An 8,475-nucleotide genomic window follows, 5' to 3' on the forward strand; every position below is an offset into this window, starting at 1 on the left:
GTAAAACAAGAGAAAGCCCACCTTCCATAGCAAGAAAGCCTAATAGATCACAGCTCAAAGTTGAGAAGTTGCATTATACGTGTGTTGCTTACAGTTATGAAAATAAATGCCAAAATTCGCAAAAGTGATAGCCTGGGGTAGGAGGAGAGGGGACCAAGGAATGTAGGTTTTTGTAACAAACCTTGTATAATCATCTGGCTCTTTTTTTTTAAGATTTTATTTATTTATGAGAGAGACAGAGAGCACGTGCACAAGTGGGGGGTGGGTAGGGGAGAGGGTGAGGGAGAAGGAGGCTCCCCACTGAGCAGGGAGCCTGACGCAATCCCAGGACCAATCCCAGGACCGGAGACCATGACCTAAGCTGAAGGCAGACCCTTAACTCACTCAGCCACCTAGGCGCCCGTGAACCATTTGGCCCTTAAACCAAGGTTCTTCAGACATTTCTGAATGTCACCACAGTAAAAAAAAAAAAAAAAAAAAACTGAATTTTACTTTACAACACAGTCCATACATACGAGTATCAGGGGTTTGTGAACCGGTGGGATCTCTAATACACGGCTGGTTAGTGTGAAAACTGAAAGAACTACTTTTGAAACAGAGGTTCAAACCCCGCAGAACCCAGCAAGTCTACTTTTACGTATTTGTCCAAGTAAATTTAGCACATATGTACCAGGAGACACATGCAATTATATTCATATTCACACTGTCCATGATGGCTGGAAACGATGCAATGTCTGTGATAAGAGCACGGACAGGTCCAACGCACAGAGTATTACACAGCCAAATGGAACACGATGGATGAATCTTAGCAACACAAGGCCAAGTCCAATTCGCAGGCCCCTGGCATTGCATGCTGAAGAAGCATTGTTGATTTTGTCAGGTGTGATGATAGTAATTGGATTACGTAAAAGAAAGTAAACAGTTTTTAAAAAATGAGTACTGACGTATGTCTAAGTGGCCGTACGTACAAGTAAATTTTTAATTTATTTTTTTAATTCGAGTATAATTAACATGCAGTGTTATATTAGTTTCAGGGGCACAATATGACTCAGTGCTCATCACAATCAGTAAGTGTGCTCTTGGGGCGCCTGGGTGGCTCCGTCGGTGAAGCATCTGCCTTCAACTGGAGTCGTGAACCCCGGGGTCCTGGGATCAAGCCCCGTATCAGGCTCCTTGCTCAGCGGGGAGCCTGCTTCTCCTTCTGCCTCTGCTGCTCCCCCTGCTTGTACTCGCTCACTCTCTCTCTCACGGACAAATAAATAAATAAATAAATCTTAAAAAACAAAAAACCTGTGTCCTCTGAATCCCCTTCAGCTATTTCACCCATCGCCCTACCCACAACACGTGCACTTCTTTGACAACTGAATTACAGCCTTTATTAAGATTATTTTTACAGATTCGTATCTCCTAATCTGGAAAGGTTGCTTTTTACTTTAACACCTGCTTTGCAAATTTACATCCCCAGTAAGAAGGGCTGTGGTGAAACGATAAGATGTCTAAGATGGGCTTTGAAGTATTCCAGGGGATGGGTGCCTGGCTGGCTTGGTTGATAGAGCATGTGACTCTTGATCTTGGGGTTGTGAGTTCGAGCCCCACATTGGGCGTCGGGAATCCTTAAAAATAAAATCTTTAAAATAAATACATCAAGTATTCCAGGAAAAAAAGAAAGAAAAACATGATAGGTGAAGCAAGAGTGGCAAGATCTTGAGAATTGCTGAAGCTCGGTGACGGGCATATTAAGGCTCATGATATCCCTCTTCTCTCTGTTTTGTGGGTAAGAAAAATTTTAATAAGCCAGCCGTTTCCCCAAAGACAGAATATTCTCATGCCACATTCACATAGTTCAAAAACAGGTAAAATGAGGGGCGCCTGGGTGGCTCAGTCATTAAGCGTCTGCCTTCGGCTCAGAGCGTGATCCCGGGGTCCTGGGATCAAGCCCCGCATCGGGCTCCCTGCTCCGCTGGGAGCCTGCTTCTTCCTCTCCCACTCCCCCTGCTTGTGTTCCCTCTCTCGCTGGGTGTCTCTCTCTCTGTCAAATAAATAAATAAAAATCTTTAAAAGAAAAAAAACCAAGTAAAATGAAACTAACAACATGTGTGATAGTTAAAAGAAGGAGCCGGAAAAATGAAAAACACAAAGCCAGGTAAATGGTCACTTCTGAGGATAGGGGAGAAGTCCATCGATGAGTAAGTTCTTTGAAATAATCTACTTGTTGGGTGAAATACGGAGTTCATGGCTGCCCGTATGTTATAATAAATAGGTAACAGAATACAAGAGGGGCATTCATAGGCCAAATAATGATAGTGTACAAATAAAGCATTGCACGTAATTCAGTTCTGTGCCCCTGAGGTTTAATAAAAAAGCACAGTGTACGGTTTCTGTACCACGGACCTTACACTTCCAAAAGTGGGAGTCATATCTCAAAAAGATTTCTGAACCAGGAGTTGGGAAAGAGAGCTCCTGGCCTTTGTTCTGCCACTAACTTGCCACATTGCTTTGGAAATGAATTCCTGTGGCTAGCTGTTTCCCCAAATGTAGAATGAGCGAGCAATCTGGCCAAATCATTGCTGAAGTTCCTATTAAGACAGGAAGAATGAGGGGCGCCTGGGGTCGGTTGGTTAAGCGTCTGACTTCGGCTCAGGTCATAATTTTGGGGTCCTGGGATCAAACCCCACGATGGCTGCTTCTCCCTCTTCTTCTGCTCCCCCCACCCCCATTCATTCTCTTTCCTCTCTCTCTCTCTCAAATGAGTAAAATCTTTAAAAAATAAAAATTAACAAAAAAATCTAAAAGACAGGAAGAATGATTGGATACTGGGCTGTGAGGCAAAACATAACAAGCATCTCTGGAAACAGGCTTCCAGGCCCTCCCCACAGCAGAGAGACCTCATGGCTCACAGTCTCCTCCAGGGCCTCACTTCTTGCTTCTGGGACCCCGGTCTGGCCTTCATTCTTCCCCGGTTCCTCTCTCTTGTAGAACCAGTGCTGAGCCTGTTTCCTGAGGTCCCCAAACCCAACATCTGCCCCTTCAACCTCCCTTCTCCCTCCCCCATGTGTGCTCCCCACCCAGAAACCCAGACATCCTGGCCTAGCCCCTGATTATTCTGGGGAAATCCATTCTGCCTTCAGTACCTGAAGAAAGAGTGCAAGGCCTGGCGGTTCACGAAGCCACCTACACACTCCCTTCTCCAGGCCCGAATGTTTGCTCCCTGACACGCAGGGGCAGGCAGGGCCAGAGAGTGTAACTGGGTCTTCGCAACAAGGGTGACTCAGCCGAAACAGGAAACACCCAGGGGACCTGTTTTGCTACTGGGTTCCTCCCAGGCCAGTTCCACGTGTCCTCCCGCCTCTCCTCTTCTGTCTCGCTCATACCCAGGAACTAAGCCCACGTCTAGCCCTCTCACTGCCTCCATCTTTCTCAGGAAGCCTGCAAGCACAGAGACCCTAAGCTAGTCAGAGTTGGGGGTGCCCAGGTGGCTCAGTCAGTTAGGCGTCCAGCTCTTGATTTTGGCTCGAGTCATGATCTCAGTGTCACAAGATCAAGCCCCACTTGGGATCCGCACTCAGCGGGGAGTCTGCCTGAGATTCCCTCCCTCCCCTTCCGCTCCTCCCCACCCCTAATAAATAAATCAGTCTTTAAGCTAGTCAGGGTTGGAGGCTGTGACTGATGCTGGCTGGTCCCTGAGGCCTCACACTTCTGTGCGCTCCAGGACTTGTCACCACCATAGCTGCTGTTCCCTGCCTGAGGACTTTCTCCCAAGTCGCAGAAGGTGACCTGCCCTTGTGAAAAGCAGGCTACAGGTGCAGGGGAATTATCCGCCCTTGGGGTCCCCCTCTGCCAGGGGCAGACAGGAGTCAGTGTCTAAGTGTCCAGATTCTTTAACCTCATGTGGGGTGAGGGGAGTGCTTTTTACTGTTTCTCGGGAAACTTCCACTCCCTCATAATGCACCTTCCCTGGCTCCCCGGCTCGCTTCCCCACAACGCGCAGGTGTTTCTTGCACTTGATAAATAAGTCTGCTTGCACTGGGATCTTTGCCTTAAGGTCAGCTTCTGGGGGAACCCAAACGAAGACAGTTGGATCTCAGAGAAAACTCTAGGCCAGCCCCTGCCCACTACAGATGAGACTGAGACCTGGAGAGGAAGGATGACCTGCTCCCCCAACACCGAGTCATCATCGCGGACCCCCTCCACCCGCATGGCCCCCTCTGCTTGAAAGAGAACCTGCCAAAATATCTCAAATCCTTTAAGTAGTGTTTCCAGACTTCATTTATTCACACACTGCCCTTACAATTTTTGCCACAAGCCACATGGCCTCTTTATATTTGTCATATTTAATTAACACACAATTAACACACAATTAATACACTTTCAATTTATTTTTTAATTCAAGTGTAATTATCATATAGTGTGATATTTGTATCGGATTTGCAATATAATGATAATTATATATAAATTATATATATAATTATATAAATATAATTCCATACATTATTCAGTGTTCATCATGATAAGAGTAAATTAATACATTTTAACAGACTCTTTTTTATTGTTAATTTCCGTTTTTAAAATAAAAATTATAGGGGCGTCTGGGTGGCTCAGTTCGTTAAGGGTCTGACTTCAGCTCAGGTCATGATCTCGGGGTCCTGGGCTCCCTGGTCCATGGGGAGTTTGCTTCTCCCTCTCCCTCTACACTACGGCCCCCGCCGATCATGCACTCACACGCTCTCTCCCTCTCTCCCTCTCAAATAAATGAATAAAATCTTTACAAATAATAATAATAAAATAAAAATTGTATTTTAATACATAATATGTTCATATGATTCAAGACTCAAAAGGTACAATGTGCGCAGTGAAAAGTTTCTCTCCTTGTCCTCCCAGAATCATAGTACCAGTCTCTCACATTTCTTTCCCAAGATAATCTAGGACTAAATACGTGTTCATGAGTGTGTTTTCTCTAATACATGTACCTTTGTTTTGTTTTGTTTTTAAGATTTTATTTATTTATTTGACAGAGAGAGACAGCGAGAGAGGGAACACAAGCAGGGAGAGTGGGAGTGGGAGAAGCCGGCTTTGTTCTGAGCAGGGAGCCTGATGCAGGGCTTGAACCCCGGACCCTATGATTGTGACCTGAGCCAGAGGAAGACACTTAAACGACTGAGCCACCCAGCTGTCCCCAGGCAATTTTTTTAAAGATTTATGTATTTATTTGAGAGAGAGAGAGAGCGTGTGTGAGTGGGGGGAGGGACAGAGGAAAAGAACCTTCTAGCAGACTCCCCACTGAGTGGAGAGCCCAATGCAGGCTTGATCTCACAACCCATGAGATCATGACCTGAGCCGAAACCAAGGTCAGACACTTAACCAAAGGAGCGACCCAAGCACCCCTGAACAGGCAATTTTTTTTTTAAGATTTTATTTATGTATTTGTCAGAGAGACACAGAGAGAGGGAGTGCACGCACAAGTAGGGGGACACGCAAGCAGGGGGAGTGGCAGGCAGAGGGAGAAGAAGCCTCCCCACTGAGCAAGGAGCCCGATGCAGGACTCGATCCCAGGCGGACACTTAACCGACTGAGTCACCCAGGTGTCCCTGAACAGGCAATTTTTTGAAGAGAAAATATAACTGGTCAATAAATAGATGTAATGAGAAATATGTACATTAAAATAAAAGAACAATGGGATACTATTTCTTTATTTCCCATCACATTGGCAAAAACAAAAAAGAATTTGAGTCTGATAATACTGAGTGCTGGAGAAAATTTAAGGAGACGACATTCTCCAACGGTGCTGTTTAGACTGTAAACTGATAGAGTTTTTGTTTAAAGCCCCAAAGCTAAGGACAGTATGTGACTGAAACACTGTCCCACATTCTAAAACAATAAAAAAATTTTAAAAATTAAAAATTAAAAAACTGCAGACACTCCTTTTGAGGCTTCCTGGTGAGAGGCAGGTCCAGCCCAGCAAATTCCACCGTCATCACCCACCTCAGTGGAAAAGAGAGTCACAGTGGGTTCCCCAACCTCAAAGCAAGTGAGAGGCTTGATCCAAAAGAACCCCTCGTGGATATCAGAGGTAACCCTTTTGCCCTGGACTGCAAGGACTGAAGGCCCAGATAAAGGCTAGTGAGTTCTCAGGAGAACCTGACACGTGTCCCAAAGAGTTTGGACAGCTGCAAGATCATGGAAACTAGTCCTGGCTTCCCACCTGGAGGGTTCCAGAGAAGGAACGGAGTATACCAGAGCATTCCAAGATGGCCAGGCAAGGAGAGAGATAGAAATATGCCCTTGTCTTATACGAGACACCCTAGGCCACCTGAATGTCACCAAAGTAGTTGGGCGCAAAGCATTATGGTCGGCCCCTGCCTAAGACAGCCACCTGCCTTAGTGAAGGGACTTGGAAATGGTATAACTACTTCAAGAGTGCAATTGGGGGAGGGGGGCTACAGAGCAAGAGCTGAGGGGCTGTCACAAGAAGTAAGTCTAACAATGTCCGCCTACACCATCTCCGAAGAACCCAACACCACCTTCCATGAAAGCAGAAGTATTTGGATGCCTGTCCTGTCGTGACTGGGGTCCCAAATTATAGCCACAGCAATCATGTGGTACTCTGCCTCTTTTCCTCTAAGTAACCTTAACCTCGAGAAGCTAGCAAAGCAGAGGTGGGGAGGGTTCTGGGGAAGAAGAGGGATTGAGAAGAGAGTGAAAGATAGATTCCCCTCGCTTTTCCACTTCAGGTCACTTTAAACTGGGTGTGATGTTGAAATCTTGAAATTTTTCTGGACTGGACTTGCTTATATCTGAACATGAGACTGTTCTTAAAGCTGAAAATGACCAAAAAGCTGTGCAATCCTTCAAAGCATGGCTGAAACCAAGACAGTTTCCTGATGTAATCCTCCAAGTCCACCACTTTTTCAAGCCCACAGTTTAATGGTAACACCTATTCAGATGTTTTTATTATTAACATATAATGTATTATTTGTTTCAGGGGTACGGGGCTGCGATTCATCAATCTTAGCCAATACACAGAACTCACCACAACACATACCCTCCCCAGTGTCCATCACCCAGCCACCCCATCCCTCTCACCCCCCTCCCGTCCAGTAATCCTCAGTTTGTTTCCTGAGATTAAGAGTCTCTTATGGTTTGTCTCCCTCTCTGGTTTTGTCTTGTTTCATTTTTTCCTCTCTTCTCCTGTGATTCTCTGCCTTATTTCTCAAATTCCACATATCAGTGTGATCATATGATCATTGTCTTTCTCTGATTGACTTATTTCACTTAGCATAACGCCCTCTAGTTCCATCCAAGTCATTGCAAATAGCAAGATTTCATTCTTTTTGATGGCTGAGTACTATCCCATTTTATTTATATATATATATATATATTCTTTATCCATTCAGCTGTCAATGGACATCTAGTTTTTTTCCATTGTTAGCTATCGTGGACATTGCTGCTATAAACGTTGGGGTGCAGGTGCCCCTTCAGATCACTACATTTGTATCTTTGGGGTAAATACCCAGTAGTGCAATTGCTGGGTCATAGGGTAGCTCTATTTTCAACTTTTTGAGGAACCTCCATACTGTTTTCCAGAGTGGCTACACCAGCTTGCATTTCCACCCACAGTGTAGGAGGGTTCCCCTTTCTCCACATCCTCACCCACATCTGTCATTTCCTGACTTGTCCATTTCAGCCATTCTGACTGGTGTGAGGTGGTATCTCATTGTGGTTTTGACTTGTAGTTCCCGGTTGCCGAGTGATGTTGAGTGCTCTTTCATCTGGATGTCTTCTTTGCAGAAATGTCTGTTCACGTCTTCTGCCCATTTCTTGATTGGATTATTTGATCCTTGGGTGTTGAGTTTGATGAGTTCTTTATAGATTTTGGATACTAGCCCTTCATCTGATAAACCATTTACAAAAATCTTCTCCCGTTCTGTGGGTTGTCTTTTGGTTTTATTGATCGCTTCCTTTCCTGTGCAAAAACTTTTTATCTTGATCAAGTCCAATAGCTCCTTTTTGCCCTTGCTTCCCTTGCCTTTGGCCACGTGTCTAGGAGGAAGTTGCTGCGGCCAAGGTCAGAGAGGTTGCTGCCTCTGTTCTCCTCAAGGATTTTGATGGACTCCTGTCTCACATTTAGGTCTTTCATCCATTTGGAGTCTATTTTTGTGTTTTTTGTGTTTGGTGTAAGGAAATGGTCCAGTTTCATTCTTCTGCATGTGGCTGTCCAATTTTCCCAACACCATTTGTTGAAGAGACTGTCTTTTTTCCATTGGATATTTTTTCCTGTTTTGTCAAAGATTAGCTGACCACAGAGTTGAGGGTCCATTTCTGGAGTCTCTATTCTGTTCCATTGATCTGTGTGTCTGTTTTTGTGTCTGTACCATACTGTCTTGATGATTACAGCTTTGTAATACAGCTTGAAGTCTGGAATTGTGATGCCACCGCTTAGTTTTTCTTTTTCAACATTCCTCTGGCTATTCGGGGTCT

Source organism: Ursus americanus, chromosome 2 (assembly GCF_024610735.1).
Source record: "Ursus americanus isolate L20-20 chromosome 2, mUrsAme1.1.p, whole genome shotgun sequence".
Classification (NCBI taxonomy): domain Eukaryota; kingdom Metazoa; phylum Chordata; class Mammalia; order Carnivora; family Ursidae; genus Ursus; species Ursus americanus.